The sequence below is a fragment of the Rana temporaria genome, chromosome 5 (assembly GCF_905171775.1).
Source record: "Rana temporaria chromosome 5, aRanTem1.1, whole genome shotgun sequence".
Classification (NCBI taxonomy): Eukaryota; Metazoa; Chordata; class Amphibia; order Anura; family Ranidae; genus Rana; species Rana temporaria.
The window spans coordinates 71,924,160-71,938,944 of record NC_053493.1 but is presented as its reverse complement, the minus strand read 5'-3'; the positions used below and the strand labels follow the sequence as shown (position 1 = coordinate 71,938,944).

General features: G+C 46.4%; 1 protein-coding gene across 3 annotated transcripts in view; it reads left to right on the top strand.

Annotated features, from left to right (window-relative positions):
- Positions 1-2,025: 2,025 nt before the first annotated feature.
- Positions 2,026-14,785, top strand: part of DNAJB6 (DnaJ heat shock protein family (Hsp40) member B6) — a 107,701-nt gene continuing 94,941 nt past the window's right edge. For 2 of the 3 annotated variants that reach the window (XM_040352697.1, XM_040352696.1), the window contains exon 1: positions 2,026-2,130. The gene's annotated coding sequence lies outside the window, so the exon portion shown is untranslated. The remainder of the gene's footprint in view (positions 2,131-14,785) is intronic. The other variant, XM_040352698.1, reaches the window with a different exon arrangement.

The window sequence follows — 14,785 nt, the reverse complement described above, 5'->3', positions numbered from 1 at the left end:
CATACCACACACGGGATATAGGGGGGTATACCATACCACACACGGGATATAGGGGGGTATACCATACCACACATGGGATATAGGGGGGTATACCATACCACACATGGGATATAGGGGGGTATACCATACCACACATGGGATATAGGGGGGTATACCATACCACACATGGGATATAGGGGGGTATACCATACCACACACAGGAGATAGGGGGGTATACCATACCACACATGGGTCATAGGGGGGTATACCATACCACACACGGGATATAGGGGGGTATACCATACCACACACGGGATATAGGGGGGTATACCATACCACACATGGGATATAGGGGGGTATACCATACCACACACGGGATATAGGGGGGTATACCATACCACACACGGGAGATAGGGGGGTATACCCTACCACACACGGGATATAGGGGGGTATACCCTACCACACACAGGAGATAGGGGGGTATACCATACCACACATGGGTCATAGGGGGGTATACCATACCACACACGGGATATAGGGGGGTATACCATACCACACACGGGATATAGGGGGGTATACCATACCACACACGGGATATAGGGGGGTATACCATACCACACATGGGTCATAGGGGGGTATACCATACCACACACGGGATATAGGGGGGTATACCATACCACACACGGGAGATAGGGGGGTATACCCTACCACACACGGGATATAGGGGGGTATACCCTACCACACACAGGAGATAGGGGGGTATACCATACCACACATGGGTCATAGGGGGGTATACCATACCACACACGGGATATAGGGGGGTATACCATACCACACACGGGATATAGGGGGGTATACCATACCACACATGGGTCATAGGGGGGTATACCATACCACACACGGGATATAGGGGGGTATACCATACCACACACGGGAGATAGGGGGGTATACCCTACCACACACGGGATATAGGGGGGTATACCCTACCACACACAGGAGATAGGGGGGTATACCATACCACACATGGGTCATAGGGGGGTATACCATACCACACACGGGATATAGGGGGGTATACCATACCACACACGGGATATAGGGGGGTATACCATACCACACATGGGAGATAGGGGGGTATATCCTACCACACAGGAGATACATATCACACACAGTTGATGGGGGGGGGGTACATATCACACACAGTTGATGGGGGGGGGGGGTACATATCACACACAGTTGATGGAGGGGATACATATCACACACAGTTGATGGGGGGGGACATATCACACACAGTTGATGGGGGGGGACATATCACACACAGTTGATGGAGGGGATACATATCACACACAGTTGATGGGGGGGGGACATATCACACACAGTTGATGGGGGGGGACATATTACACACAGTTGATGGGGGGGTATATATCACACACAGTTGATGGAGGGGATACATATCACACACAGTTGATGGGGGGTACATATCACACACAGTTGATGGGGGGGGGACATATAACACACAGTTGATGGGGGGGGGGGACATATAACACACAGTTGATGGGGGGGGACATATCACACACAGTTGATGGAGGGGATACATATCACACACAGTTGATGGGGGGGGACATATCACACACAGTTGATGGGGGGGGACATATCACACACAGTTGATGGGGGGGGATACATATCACACACAGTTGATGGGGGGTACATATCACACACAGTTGATGGGGGGGGGACATATAACACACAGTTGATGGGGGGGGGGACATATAACACACAGTTGATGGGGGAGGGGGAATATCACACACAATTGATGGGGGGAGGGGGCATATCACACACAATTGATGGGGGGGGGGGGGCATATCACACACAATTGATGGGGGGGGGGATTTCACAGTTGATAGTGGGGATTCTTATCCTATCACACCCATGGGCACCCCTATCCTGTCCAATCAGTAAGCTGGGCTTTGTAGCTGCAACAGATCATTCTGGAATCTGCCAGTTCAGTCTCCCCAAGTAAGCAACAGCCGTGACAGGAAGTGACGTCGAGGCAGACATCGTTAGTTACGCACACTTCCGGTGCTGCTTTGTAGACTGCGTCTGTGTGGTAAAGGAGAGCGGTCGGGACCGGTGAGAGCGGAGCTGTGCGGAGAGGTAAGAAGACGGACCGGGGTGTCTCCGGTATATGGAGGGAAGGGTGTACGGCTCCTCTAGCGGCGCACCTCTCCGGTGCGGGATTCCGGCCGACGGGTGAATCGTACATAAGAGACATGGGCGCCGCTCCGGGGGGGGTCCGTACCACAGGCCGACCCCCTCCTAGTCTGTGTGATGCTATTCTATTCACGGACTGTCCGGTACTACAAATCCCAGCAGGCCTGCCTCTGCAGGAAGCGGCCTCCCCAAGCGCTGATTGTTGTGGAGAAGGTCGGGCTTTGTGTTCAGAGATGGCTGACCACCGCCGGGGCCTACATCGGGCCGGCCTCTAATGGGGGATTTGTGTGTGTAATCTGTGCGCCCTCCATCCCTCCCTCCCTGTGATCGGCACCTGACCGCTGACTGTGCGGGCCTAATTCTTCACCCTGCCGGGCCCCCTCACCCGATGTCACCACACACAAAGAGATCACCCCCTACATACACAGTGCCCCCCTACATACACAGCCACCCACCTGATGTCACCCCCCACATACACACATGCCCCCCACCCGATGTCACCACACACAAAGAGATCACCCCCTACATACACACATAGCCACCCCCCCCCCTCACATACACAGAGCCCCCTACCCGATGTCACCACACACAAAGAGATCACCCCCTACATACACAGAGCCCTCCCCCCTACATACACACATGTCACCCCCTACATACACAGAGCCCCCCACCCGATGTCACCCCCACATACACACATGCCCCCCCACCCGATGTCACCCCACACAAAGATCACCCCCCCCCACCCAATGTCACCCCCACATACACAAAGATCACCCCCCCACCCGATGTCACCCCCACATATACACACATGCCCCCCACCCGATGTCACCCCCACATACACACACATGCCCCCCCCACCCGATGTCATCCCACACAAAGATCACCCCCCACATACACACATGCCCCCCCACCTGATGTCACCCCACACAAAGATCACCCCCCACATACACACATGCCCCCCCACCTGATGTCACCCCACACAAAGATCACCCCCCACATACACACATGCCCCCCCACCTGATGTCACCCCACACAAAGATCGCCCCCCCACATACACACATGCCCCCCCACCTGATGTCACCCCACACAAAGATCGCCCCCCCACATACACACATGCCCCCCCACCTGATGTCACCCCACACAAAGATCGCCCCCCCACATACACACATGCCCCCCCACCTGATGTCACCCCACACAAAGAGATCACCCCCTACATACACAGAGCCCCTCACCCGATGTCACCCCCACATACACACATGCCCCCCCACCTGATGTCACCCCCACATACACACATGCCCCCCCACACAAAGATCACCCCCACATTCACACATAGGCATCCCTGATGTCACCCCTGACATTCACACACAGGCCCCCCCCTGTCACCCCCAATACACACACAGGCCCCCCCCTGTCACCCCCAATACACACAGGCCCCCCCCTGATGTCACCCCCACATTCACACATAGGCCCCCCTCCGATGTCACCCCCACATACACACATAGGCCCCCCTCCGATGTCATCCCACACATAGGTTCCCCCCCCCCCACCATGTGTGACCCCAGACACAGAGCCCATTGGACAACATCACCAGCATCTGTCATCTCTCTGACCCTGATAATATACTCCAGCTGATCCCCCTGTAGATGAGGTGGCTGGGTTTGTTTCCTTTTTTCAGGCTGGTGATCCTGCCAGTCACACACTTCCTGCCTTAGAATGATTGTATTGTGTCCATAGAGGAGCATCCATGTCACTCAATTCACTTCTCCTGCATTGGACTAAATGCCTCCTTCACACTCTCTGGTACATATAGGGTGGGTTCTGTAGTTCACAGAAGTCAGCTAGGAAGGTGGATAACATTTTAAGGTAGAACTAAAGGAAGCACTTTTTTTTTTTTTTCCATTTTGGATAGAGTAAGAGCATTATGACCCTGTCAGCATTACGTTTACCATCTGTTTCTCATTGGGGAGATTCCCATTAATTTCCTGTCCTCTCACTTCCTGTTCTGGCTATAGGACATCCCGAGTGTCTCCACTGCAAGATTTCCCTTCTATTCCTGTTCTGGGAACAACCCAATATTAGGGATTTTCTTTCACTTTCAGTCTACATGCACACTATAGGCTAAAAAGAAATGCCAGAAAAACACTGGATAAAAATGCTGATAATGGCATTTTAGTGCTAGCTTCTAGTAGCATTTTAGGAGCATTAGCATTTTATCTGTGTTTTTGTAGAATATGAAGGGGGAGAAAAGCTAAAAAAAAAGCTTTTAGTAGCAGTTATGAGCATTCACCATATTTTTCTGCTGGGGAAAACACTCCAAGAAACTCTACAAAAACATATATTTTTTTCTTCTAGAAGCTGAAAATAATGCCTAAAGTAATGTGCATGGACACAGAAGATGACACTATTTAGATGCTAGTGTGCATGGAGCCTCTGTGATAAGTCACCAGGACAAATCTCCCTAACAGGGTCACATCCGGCAATAAAAACTGTCAGGTCTTCCAGTACTTCTCCACTCATGTCAAACAAAAACGTTTTGATTTTAGTTATCCCCTTGACGCCAATCGATGTACCGGTATGTCACTGGTCTTCAAGCGGTTGTATTGGGATGTTGTCAGCAGGTGCATGGGGAGCTACATATAGCGGTACTGTCTCTTTTATCGGGCACGTGGGATTTCCAACAGGACTGAGCCCATCTCTATTTGTAAGCAATCGAAGCATCTAACTAGCCACTCGATTGCTGTTACAAGCAGTGGGAAGGGATGTGAAACATTTGGCATCTATTTACTTGGCGTAACCAATTTTTTTTTTTGTAAAATTTTATGTATGTTTAATGCAAAAAATAAATATTTTTTTCTTCCCAAATTGCGTTTGAAAAATTGCTGTGCAAGAACCATTTGACATCATCAAAAATCATAACCCACCAATTTATTCTTTAGCGGCTCTGCTTTAAAAATATATAATGCTTGAGGGTTCGAAGACATTTTTTGCTAGAAAATTTCTATTACATAAACAAAAAATGAAAGGGGGAATAAAAATGGTCTGGAGCTGACGTGGTTATTCTTTAAAGCAGAGCTCCACCCAAATTGGGAAGCTCTGCTTGTTTGCTTCCTCCCTGCTGCATTTGTCACCTTTAGGGGGGGGGGAAGCTGGTACCCGTCCCCACTTTCGGGAGACCTCGCTGCAGGAATTTCGGCTCCCTTACTCCGCTGATGGGTCATTTAGAACGTTGTGCATGCGCAGTAGGGAACCGGCTGTGAAGCCGAAAGGCTTTGCCTTACCACGATGGTGGCGGCAGCACGTGAGAGCTGATCGGAAAAACGGCTGGGGTGCCAACATTAAAGTATTAAGTCAGCAGCTACAGTATTGGGGGGGCTGGACATCCTGTTTAAAGGGGTGGTTCCCCTAAAAATAAACTTTTGACATTGCATTTGCTACATTAATTACAATTAGAATCGGCTGGTTTTATTGAAAAAATACCTCCGTACGAAGCTATATTCGTTCCCACCGCCACTTCCGGGTACGATGCTGGCGGTGGGCGTTCCTAATTGATGGACAGGCATCCGACCGACGCATCCATCGCGTCACGAGATGCAGAAAGAAGCCCGCATGCGCCGTATAGAGCCGCACTGACGTTCGGCTTCTTTCGGCATCTCGTGACGCGATGGATGCGTCGGTCGGATGCCTGTCCATCAATTAGGAACGCCCACCGCCAGCATCGTACCCGGAAGTGGCGGTGGGAACGAATATAGCTTCGTACGGAGGTATTTTTTCAATAAAACCAGCCGATTCTAATTGTAATTAATGTAGCAAATGCAATGTCAAAAGTTTATTTTTAGGGGAACCACCGCTTTAACTACCTGCCGACTGCTTACAGTAAATATACTGCGAGCGGGGTGCAGGCACATTTATGTCAGCCCTTTCATTCAGGTTCAGTGGCACACGTGCGCACACCCTCTGCCAACCTGTACTGTGATTGGATGCAGCACGAGTTTGGCAGCGGATTTCTGCCAATAATTTGGCCTTGTTCAATCATACACAGTTCTTTGGTTACAAAAACACAGAACTGTTTTTCCTGGGAGAAGCTGGGTAGTAAAGTAAAAGCAGCACACATTACACTTGTTAGACACACAGTTAACCCCTCCCCAACCAGTGTCGGTAGTACATTTGTATCTCACTGAGCGCTATATTAGTGCCACTAGCGATGTCCGTGATCCTCCCAGATAGTTGGTCATGATGGATTTGATTTAAATCTCTAGTAAAAACTAAAGGCTTGATTTTTAAAGGGGTTGTAAACCCTTTCACCTTAATGCATCCTATGCAACCCTACTGATCAATATGGATGGGATCACGCACAGAGATCGCAGGGAGGAGGAGGTAGTGGTGGACTGGGGCACACCAGTGACCCTCCCGCTATAGGTGGCACCCGGGGCAGACCCTGCTCCCTTTACCGTTATAATCGTTAGTATATTAACTATTATAGAAAATCGACTGAACGTTCTTAAAACTACATTTTTTCTTTTAAAGGAAGCCGTTGTATGACCAGCATATAATATATTACAGTTCTGTTTGAAAATCTGCAAAACAGTCTGACACTTTTTTTCTTTAAATTTTTTTTTTTATCTGAGTTTGATATTTGCCAGATTAATAATATATACAGTTAATCTCTTCTGTTATTTTTTGATATTTTGCTCCCTAATCATATAGTTAGTTATTTTTACCACCACATATAGATATTTTAGAATTTAATTGCCTTTTCTTTTTAAAAACGTATTCAATTTTATATACCAACCTTTTTAAAGCGGGGGTTCACCCTAAAATTAACTTTTTGGCTAACCTATCTGTAGCCTTAATAAAGGCTTGGAGCGTTGTAATTTTTTTTTTTTATATGTGTACACTTACCTATCTTCAGCCGCACTTCCGGGTCTTTTTCCTTGCGGGGAGTGGGCGTGTCGCTCCTTTTCCCCGACAGGGAGCTCTGCATAGATGATTCACGTGCGCGTCATCGCCTTCCGAAAATATCCGATGGGGTCTCGGCTCTTTACGGCGCCTGCCGTGTAGAGCTGACTGCGCAGGCGCCGTAAAGTGCAGAGTCCCACTCGGATATTTTCGGAAGGCGATGACGCGCACGTCAATCATCTATGCAGAGCTTAGGAACGCCTACTCCCCGGGGGAGCGGGAAGCCGGGTGAAAACGACGGAAAAAGGTAAGTACAGACCGAAAAAAAAAAAAAAATTCCAGCATACTGTTGATGTCAGCAGTATGCTGGATAACAGTCTACAGTTTTTTTAGGGTGAACCCCCGCTTTTAGGTTATTAATCGAAACAATAATCGGCCAACTGATTGATCATTACACCAGCAGCTCCGCTCCCTCCTTTCGCCACCGCTAGGCCAGTAGAAGAGAGGAGAAGAGCGCATGCACTGTAGGCTCCCTGACGTGAAGTCGCAAGACTACGCTGCCGGGTTCCGTTACCTGCAATGGCGGCGGCACCCGACAGCTGATGGAAACATCAACTAATGTGCAGACATCGCTGGACTCCGGTGTATTAAAAGTCAACAGCTTCAGTGTGTTTGTAGCTGCTGTCTTTTAACTTTTTCAGGGATGGGCGGACCTCTGCTTTTTAATAGGTGTAAGCAGGAGTTTGGGCTTGAAATTTGAAGTCGCTTATGTAAATTTCATCTTAATCTACTAGTCCATGGGTGCTCAACCTGTGGCTCTCCAGCTGTTGTGAAACTACAATTCCCATCATGCCTCTGCCTTTGGGAGTCAAGCTTGTAACTGAACAGCTTGCAATGCCTCATGGGACTTGTAGTTTTGCAACAGCTGGAGAGCCACAGGTTGAGCACCCATGTACTAGTCCTTCTAATATTACTCTGTCCATCCATTGCTCCATCATAGATGTAATGTAGAGTGGTTGTAGCCACCCTGAGGCAGGAGGTGTTACTGGCTGATCATTAGATGAAAATAAAGGAATATAAAGCTTGAGGAATAAAACGAATAATGTACTTTATTGTAGCTCACCAATCACTGGATGTCAGTGATTGGTGAGCTACAATAAAGTACATTATTTGTTTTTCCAGTTTAGTTGCCCTTTAATGGTGGCGTTTAGAGAAGAACCCAAGGGAAAGATGTGGCCTTTTTGCTTGCCTTTGTCTGGCCCGTGGGGCACTATTCTACATTCTGACTCTATTGATGGGACACCATTCCCTCTGACACCATAAATGGGGGCACTATTTCATAAAAAGCAGTGGTGGGGCACTGATGCTGGGACATTTTATACTCCCACGGGCCTGCCTGATGGACAGTAGTACACTGGCCCCTTGATTAGAAATCTTGGGGACCCCTGGTTTAGAGCTTGGGCTTGGCATCCAAGGGGATCTACGGAGACACAAAGTTCTTCAAGTAAACTTATGAAGATTGTGCAATAGTCTTCTCTTTTTCTTTTTTTCTTTTTTACGAAAAGGCTACTACCTTCTGGCTTACATTACATCAAGTATGGATGGTATGGTTATTGTTTATGTAGCGGTGCACTTGTAGCTGAGTTAAAAGGATCCACACGTCACGCCACTGTCTGATCATCCATTCATCCATTTCTTGAAACACAACGAAAAGTCGCTTGCTTTACCTTTTATTGAAGGTTTAACTTGGGTAGAGTTGGAAAGGATATTATGACATGGGATGCCCATACAACTTGGCACATTTAGTAGTTTAAGTTCTGAAGATGGGGCACATAAAGATCAACAGTCAATGGTGCCATGTCACTGCAGACTATTGCTCCTTGACTGCTGCGATGTCCCCTGCAGAATAATACTTTAGTATTCCTGAGTAAAGCCTTGGCTATAAATTGTTCCTGAATTTCATGCTTCCCTGTGAAGAGCCACTCTGAATCGCTCTTCAGCACATGAACAGTTACTAAAATGCTGGTACTGCGTCAGAGGTGTCGCCACACCCCCCCCCCCCCCCCCACGATCCAGTACCTTAACGGCATATAGCAACTGGTGAACTACTAGGCCCAGATAGTCCAAATTTTGCGGAGACCGTTTACAGCCATCCGCCATAACCTTAAAGTCTCTCCTTGTAACATTCTACTGTGTGGGACTGACCGTGCAACGTTCCGTTACTAGGGGCAACAGCAGATATTCACAAGCTTCCTGACTTTCCTCCGGTCCCATTACTTGCTTTAGTGTACCCACTGACCTTCTCCATAGTCCCCGGTCCATAGAAGAAACGTGGTTAAACCGCATAGTCCAGCAGTAACAGTCCCAATACTCCTTCCTCTTAATCCTGAATTCCTCCTCTGCGGTGTTGAAGAAGAATGGCCCTCCTCTTAGCACCTGGTAGGCCCCAGGCCCCGAACCTGGGGCCCACACACAGAAAACACTACATCTTCTTTTCTCTCAAGACTCCCGAAGACTCCTCCCAGTGGCATGTTACCTCAGCTTATATAGGAGGCCAACCCCCTGCCAATCCTAGTTGGGGATTGGTCAGAGCTCCTACACAAGCTGCAGAACCTCAAGTCCAACCCCCTTTCCAGAACTTACTAACTGGAAAGTCTGAGCACAGGTGGCCACACCTACTGCTGCACTAGAACTCTCCCAGTCCCATATCAAAACAGGCCTAGTTAATACACAACAACAAAAACCTGGGGAATGCCCAGGGAAAAACCAAGCCTACTTAATACACAAGCCTGCCTAAATTTGCCTATACTAGAACCTGAAAAAAATTATATTTTTGGCACCTACCAAAGGGTAGTGGGAGCTACATTTAAAAGCAGAAAAGGGAGCTATTTGGAGTTTACGTTTTTAGGAGCATTTTAAGGCCACTATTTTAACCACTTGCCGACCGCCACAGGTAGGAGTATGGTGACAGTGTCTCTCCTGCGCTGGATCACACATCTAATACGTTGTCCAGCTCTTCCAGGCAGGTTGTGCGCACCAACTGTGCTGAATAGTCGCAGCACAAGCCGATTAGCGGGTCCTGGCTAGTGATTGCCGACTGGGTCTTGCTGATCGGCAAAGAGGATGACCTGAGCTGTCATGTCAGCGGGGATGTGCCGGGTTTTATTCCCCAAAGCGGGGAAAATAAACCGTTCGCACATTCCTTAGTAAAAAACGCACACAGTGAAAGAACCAAGCACTGTTAGGCACACGTTTTTAAAGTGGCTGTAAACCCATGCAGACCACTTTAACCTACAGGTAAGCCTAGATTAAGGCTTACCTGTAGGTGCAAGAAATATCTCCTAAACCTCCACGGTTTAGGAGATATTTGCAGAAAAGACTGCGCGTGAATGACTTCATCGCGTCTCCGGCCAATCACAGCGCCGGAGCCGCGATACCCAGAAGTAACTCGTGTATTAATGGCGGAGGTGAGGAACGAGAGTCGCTTCACGGGCTTCGATCTCAGGTTTTTGAACTGTTTCTTGATTTATGTCAGCATTTATGTTTTGAGGTTTTCCTCGATTCATCAGATATGCACTGATTGGCCACTCGGTCACATATGTTATATATTTTACTTGCGTTAATACCTTTTGTACCCTAACACTTATTTTTTGAATACTACCATACCTTGATCATTCAGGTTATTATTCATCCATTAGCGCAGCACACTTTAAATTTTCACATTTCTCACATATCTGTATGTTTTGTGCTAGCAGCTGCCCTGTCTATATTTAGCAGCGCGGTATTTTACCTCTTCTTTCACATGTTTTATAGCAGAAAGTAAACTTTTTTATTTTTTTATTTTTGTTTTGTTTTTTTACATCAAAAACCACCAAAAGAAAGCTCTATTTGTGTGAAATGATATAAACTTCATTTGTGTACAGCATTGTATGACTGCGCAATTGCCAGTTAAAGCAACACAGTGGCAAAAATGGCCTGGTCATGAAGAGGGGTAAATCTTCTGGGGGCAAGTGATTCAAAAATATAGTGTAAAATACACAGCGTGTGATTTTGGGGCGCTTTTGAAGTGTTTATGCACGTGTGCCAAGCTTCAGGCGTTTGTCTCCTGGTATGGGCAGTTCTATAGGAAAGGAATTTGGGCATTGGGTACAATTGGAATAGGGTTCTGCATAGGGAAACCAGCAGAAAAACGCTCAAGTGTAGGGCCTCATGCACAATGGACGTTAAAATAACGTTCTAAAAACGCCAGTAGCTTTGTAGTGAGTTTTTCAGCTTTTTTTGAATGTTTTCTCAATAGCATTTTTTAGCGTTTATTTGCGTTTTTTAGCATTTTTCCGCGTTGGCGTTTATTGGTTGAATAAAAAAAAAGGTTTTTTTCCCAATGGATCAAAAACGTAAAAAAATGCTGGTGAGTGAGCGTTTATCAGCGTTTGACGTTTATCAGCGTTGGAGCATTTTTACAGCTGAAAAACGTCTCTCAGAACCCACTAGTTTTTTTTTTTTTTTTTTTTTTTTTACTGCTCAAAAACGCCCTGCCCAAAACTGCTGATAACCGCCTATGTGTGACACATAGGATAACATGATGGAGAGTTTGACTGTAGAGAAAAACGTCTACTGTAAAAATGTCCAAAAACGTCCAGTGTGCATGAGGCCTAAATGGGGGCTTAGTGATCTGTACCGTATTTATCGGCGTATAACACGCACCCCAACTTTAAGAGGGAAGTTTCAGGGAAAAAAACAATAACACACAGGCACAGTTTACCCTCTATTTTCAGGGTAAAAAAGTGAGTGTTATACGCCAATAAATACAGTACCGTATTTTCCGGCGTATAAGACGACCCCCTAATTTTCCAGGAAAAATGTTGGTTTTGGGATATACTCACTGTATAAGACTACCCCCTTCTTACTAGTCTTTCTGGAAGCTGAGGGGGAGCCAGAACCGCTGACAGAAACAGGCTTTTTCAAATCTCACTGCACTGTGCCATTACGTTCCTCACTGTGCCATTACATCACGTGCCATCACTGCAAACGATGCATTTACTCACTTTTTTTCTGAATAGCAGGAGGGTACGGTCTCCGTGCTGCTGCGAGCGTCAATGATTTAAAATCCGCGCCTTCTTCTCAGACTGTCCTGTGTTAGGCGGAACACAAATTTTCCCAGCATCGCCTCTGTTCTGTGTTCCGCCTATCACGGATGTCTTCTCTTCTCATCTCGTCCGAGGATGAGAAGGCATCTGTGATAGGAGGAACACAGAACAGAGGCGCTGCTGGGAAGATTTGTGTTCCTCCTATCACAGAACACTCTGAGGAGCAGGAGCGTCTTTTAAATCCTTGGCGCTCGCAGCAGCACGGAGACAGTACCCGGCTTATAAGACGACCCCCGACTTTGGATGCATTTTTTTGCATCCAGAAAGTCGTCTTATACGCCGGAAAATACGGTATTTAAATATTTATAATACAGTACAGAGCTTTAAATAACTATATCTTTCTTTGTGTTCTGGAGGCATTTTTTTTTATTTTTTTATTTTTTATGCTAAATGAGTTCTTGGCTGATGTTTTTCCACCTTGTGTAATAATTTCACACGGAAGGTATCTGTGTATCTAGGTTTGGCCCTCAGTCACTCCTTTATTATAGGCTGTTGTGTTGTGTGAATTATGACTGGTAGGTCACACTTAGCTGTTGGAGGAGCAAGCGACAAGCTTTTTTAAAGCTACCGTGACTCAAACTGCTGCAAGAACCATTTTGAGGTGTTTTTCAGGCATATTCCATTCATTTCAATAAAGAGGGACTTTTTTTTTTTTTTTTTAGCTCTCCGAAGATGCTGCTTGCATGAGTTTTTTCACCTCCCCGTTGGCACCGCCCCAGTGTGAAAGCATTCATTGATCCCAATAGAAAAAGGTTTTCGTGAGCTTTTCAGGAAGTGTTTTTTTTTTTTTTTTCCCCCTTTAAGCACAAAAGCACCTCAGTGTGAAATGGGTCTTGTGCACCCTATATTGGGAGTTGAGGCAGCATCATTATTTGTCTGTAGCAATTCTTACTCATAATCGGTATAATTGGACTTTTTTTTTTTTAAATACTCTCTCACTGAAGGATTGGCTTATATAAAGCACTAACTCTCAGGTGTTGGTTGTGGTAGCAGTCTTTTTCGCCCTGTTCAGTGCACCCCCCCCCCCCCTCTCAATATAATATATATTTAAATAGAATTGCACAGAGTGGGCCCTATTCGTCTCTTCTCAGATCCCTGCTGGTGCTCCTGGTTCCTTCTTTTCTCGGTGTGCCACCATAGGAAGCCATTTCTTATGGTGGCATGCCTTCGGGCTCAATTCCTAGCCACGCTGCCCGCGTTTTGTCCGATTAGGCAACCTGTCAGATTTTGTAAGTGATGTTCGGTCGCCGCCATCTTGCTACACCCCGCACTCGTTCACAGTGAGAAGGTGGCAAGCGGACATCTTGTTGCACCCACCGGAATCTTGTATAACATCTATCTTACTGTTTTTTGATGATTTTTCAAAGCAGCGGTGTTCTCAAACTTTTGCTTATCTGACAGAACACCGCTGCTTTGAAAAATAAACATCAAAACAGTCAGATGGATTCAAAATGCTGAGTTTGCTGATAATAAGTGTGAAATGCATGACTCTGGTGGGTGTGACAAGATGTTCGCTTGCTGCCTTCTCACTGTATTCTTACTGTGAAGGAGTGCAGGGTATGGCAAGATGGCGGGGTCGGAAAGTCACTTTCGTTTCAAAATATGACGGGTTGACTTATCTGATGGAACCACCTACATTTATAGACAGGCAGCGAGATTCGGAATCGCCCCCCACTTCCTTGTAAAAGGATTTGACTGACAGAAGTGCGAGCCGATGATTCCCACTTCTCTCAGCAAAGCCTGTGAGAGCAGAGAAGGGAGAGCCGCTACAGACGGGCACAGCCCTGGATGAAGATTGGGCTTAGGCAAGTATTGGGGGGCGGGGGTGATACACATACTGATTATAATTTTTTTACCCCAATGCAGGGAATGCATTTAGGTAAACATGTCTAAGCTTTACAGCCACTTTAATGGGAGTGCTGACATTTTAACAAATAGCTTCACATTTGGGAAAATTTTACACATTCCTTCCATTTTTAGGGTGGGACATGAAACATGTTTCTGCTCCTGCAGCCTCCCTACCCCCATCCACTGTCCAATGTTGACCACAATGTCTACACATGACCTGCATTATTGCCCATTCCTAAAATAGATGCTGTGAAGAGCCTGCGTTCTGTCACTGAATTCTCCCTCTTTTGAAAAGAGGACAGTGATTGGTCACATGACTTGTGCTAAGGCCATACCATACCTCTGCTTTTATTAATGGAGCTAAGGGATAGGACTATGGGCAAAACTTCATTTTGGATAGAGCAAGGGAGGGTTACAACCCAAATTGTGAGAAAAACAATCAGCAGCAAAATGCTAATAAATTACTCCTATGATGACGTGAAAAAAATCAAATATACCCCTTTGCATGTCTACACAGCCGCTGAACACCTATTGCAATATTAATTTTGTGAAAATAGTATCTATAAATCTTATATAAACAAATATATGTTCCATAAAACAAATTTTATGTTTTTTTTTCTTTAAAAAAAAAAAAGTTGATATGTAGGTCTCCAAAGCTGTCACCGCTGTGTAAAATCCTATTTAAATGGATCCAATATTCAGTGCAC